Here is a 3,817-nt window from a genome sequence, read left to right as displayed (position 1 = left end):
CGCATCCCCACACCTCACCAACGCCACGCCAGGCCACTAGGGGGACCCCGAGGAGGTCTTCCCCCTCAACTCCGGCCGCCCCGATCCGCCTCGGCCGCCACCTCGATTCGCTCCGGTGAGGCCGTTTCCGGCGCCCAAACCCCGTTCGTTACCCTCTTTAGCTACCAGGAGCATAACCCCCTCCTCAATTTGATCACTTTAGCTCTCTCCGACGAAGTCCGCAACCACCCGAACCGCCGTCCGCCGGAGCAAAGCTCGCCGTCGACGTGTTGCTCGCCGACCGCCACCACCACCACCAACCGACGCGGAAGGGTGCCCTGAACACGGAGGTACCCTCCGATCTCTCTGCCTCGCCGTGGATCGCCGCCGGCGACCACCGCGGCTCTCGGGCACCAGCGAGATCTGCCGCCCCATTCATATTTCCAAACCTGACAAGCGGGACCCGCTGTCAGCCTCTCTGTTCTTCCTAAACGAAGCGTTTTCTGAAAACGTCTTCTTCCGAATGCGCTTTCCCTCTGGGCTGGCGTAGTCGCTACCGAAGCGCTTTCTGTTTTTTATAAACTAGCCCCTAGAAAACTTCTGTTTCATTACAGATGAGTCCCTGGACAAAAACCTTTATAACTTTTAAACAAAAAGGTATTTTTGGTTGATTCTTTTTCTGTTCTCTTTAAAATTTTGTCTAGTTTTTTATCAGATTTATTTGGAAAATATTTGGTATACTTTCTGTGCACTCCTTGGTATTCACGATAGCGCATATATTTTCTTTATACCGTAGATACCGAAGGAGGTGATGGAGCCGTGAACTTCACCGAGCTAGGCTCCGACTACTCTGAACCAGGCAAGCATGTTTGAACTTTTGATATGATGAGTGTCTTGGAATGTTTTGCATTTAGTTAGTTTCATGGCATGTTGATAAGCATATCGATGAATGTCATTTTATGCGATAATGAGGTAAGTGAGTTCGATGATCCATAAGTGGATGGATGTGAGTATGAATGGCCATGTGTTGGCATGAGGATGGGTGAGATGGCAGTGTTGTAGCATGCCAGTCTCATGCCGGACTATGTGACTTCAGTGTCAAACCGTATCGGTCCAGTTCCTTTCATTTCCTTCCCTGTACTACCACATGTTTTCCGCAAGGAATATGGTTTAGTAAGTTGCAAACCGCTTTTCTGGTACACACCAAAAGGAGAGGCCGTGATGATGGTTCCATGGCCCTGGATTAAAGCCAGTCATCCGGTCAGGGGGCATGGGTGTTTCCGGTTGGGACCGAGAGGGGGGCACCCCTTAGAGCACGCGTATATAAATTTGATCCCATGCTATTCGAGATTGTGATCTCCCCGTCTCAAAAGTTTTTCTTGGACGATGTCTAGGGTGATTCCTAGCATCGAGAGGTATGATGGGTGTGTACTGGTTAGATGTGTTTTCTTCTGAAATACCGTAAACGGAACTAGTCCTTCGTGACTACGGAAATCCGTTGGCTGTGGGAATAATTTTGTACAAACTCTGCAGAGTCATATATCCCTCCAAATCATCTATTCCATGTCCAATTCGTATTATCTTGTCCTAACAATGACAGTGCTGATGACAGAGACTCCGGTGTTTCGCATGAGTGTTAATTCCGGTTAAATGATATTCATGTGGATGGACTAACCCATTTATTCTTATGAATTAAAAGTTTATTATGATTATTATTTACCTGTCCATAAAAGCCCCTTCTGTGATGTTGCCCCGACGTCCGACTGTGGCATTTCTTTTCAAGCCCTTTCTGTGATGTCGCCCCGACGTCCGACTGTGGCATTTCTTTTCAAGCCCTTTCTGTGATGTCGCCCCGACGTCCGACTGTGGCATTTCTTTTCAAGCCCTTTCTGTGATGTCGCCCCGACGTCCGACTGTGGCATTTCTTTTCAAGCCCTTTCTGTGATGTCGCCCCGACGTCCGACTGTGGCATTTCTTTTCAAGCCCTTTCTGTGATGTCGCCCCGACGTCCGACTGAGGTATTTCTTTTTAAGCCCTTTATGTGGTGTCGCTAAGACGCCCGACTGTGGTATCTTTTTCTTTATATTTATTTGTTCACCTTTCGAGGCGTCGCTTCAGACACCCGATCGGTAATTATTTATGTTCTGTTGGGATTTCAGGCGGACTACCGCCGTTTCCCTTTTACTTACCTTGTTATGATAATTTTGAATGTACATTGGTGAATTTATTCATGACGCATCCATGCATGCATTTGTTATATCTTACGTCCGAACTGTCTTGCGAGTACTTTCAAAGTACTCACTGGCTTGTTGATTTGGCCAGATGCTGACGAAGGCGATCTCATGGATGAAGAGTTCGATAGCGAGTCCGACACTTAGAGGAGTCCCAGTCAGTCTCGTGCGACCCTGGATTTGGTCACTGTTTTATATCCGCTTCCGCTACCAAATAAATTCATCGAGCCTCACCTCGACGCTCGATGAGATGATAGACTTAGAGTCTTGTATTTCTCTCCCCGCTGTGTTTTTCCACCACCGCCCTATCCTCGAGTCAGTAGTATGTCTCCACACCACTGTGTCATGTCCGCCATTATGTATAATTATTGGCGTGCTTGTAATAATTTGGTTGAGCGACCGCAGTTCGACCCTTTAATATATTTTATGCTACTGGCTTATTGTATCAAGAAATTGTCTACCAGTGAGGAGGATTTCTCTCATACTGGACTCAAAAGATTGGTTTCTCAATAAATATTTTTATTGGAAAACCGGTCGTGACAAGCTTGGTACCAGAGCCAGGCTGACTGTAGGAAGCCACTAGGTGCGATCGCTAATTAGTTATTAGCATGATAGAGCTAATTTATATTTTTGCAATTGTAGTCATTTTCTGTCAGTCAGCATAAATTTATGATCTGACCCTGCAGAATTTTTGCCTACTTTTGTAGATGGCCGACAACAGCTGCGAGTCTCAGACCTTCGCCAACGTGCCCGATGGGTTCGTCAAGCTTCTTTCTTTCATCGTTCAGGTCGCGATGGGGCCATCCGTGCGCCCAGTCTTCACACTCTGCCAGCACCGAGTCAACGACAGTCTGACCATGCACCAGGCCGCGGTGCAGTTCAAGGGAGGGCGTGGTGAGTTACGCCGCTTCCGGTTCGTGGGAAGAGCAATGCCTACGGAGAGGCATGCTATGCAGATGGCAGCCCGCGAGGCGATAGCTCGTCTCAGGGATGTCCTTCCCGTGATGAAGACTCGTCGTTACCGTTATCTTCCGTGCCATGTGCCTTACACCTGTCACTACGCATACTCCTGCCCCAGAGGAGAACGAGACGAGGCTTTTGAGATGCTCATTGAGTATCTCCGGGCCCTGGAGGCAGCCTTCGACAACCTGGTGGACGACTTCGTAGCTACCCGCATGGACTCAGTCCATGGCTGTGCTGCCAACAGGAGGGAGCTCCTACCCATCGCTCCGCCACTGACTTTGGTCTCGTCCTCAGCATCTTATACGCCTACTCGTCGCCTGCCTTCTACCGAAGAATTCAACCAAGTCATTGCACCCACTTCAGCGCGCACTGCACCACCCTTCGCGCCCACTCCTGTACGTGTTGCTCCGCCCCTGGCAACCGCTCCGTCCACTCTGCGCAACACTACACGTATGGAGCCCATTAGCGAGGAGGAAGTCGAGTCCCCAACCTCGCTACGCCTCGCCCTCGGCAGGGCAAAGGAGGTCGTCAACATCTCTGCCTGAGTACGCTTAGCTACCGTGTATTGTACCGCTTTGTAAGATATGTACATAGGTTGTGAGAAGTAGCCTGTTTGCGCATCATGTAGGATCTGGAGAAGTGCA

Source organism: Triticum aestivum, chromosome 2A, assembly GCF_018294505.1.
Source record: "Triticum aestivum cultivar Chinese Spring chromosome 2A, IWGSC CS RefSeq v2.1, whole genome shotgun sequence".
Classification (NCBI taxonomy): Eukaryota; Viridiplantae; Streptophyta; class Magnoliopsida; order Poales; family Poaceae; genus Triticum; species Triticum aestivum.
Note: the sequence above shows the minus strand (reverse complement) of the source record.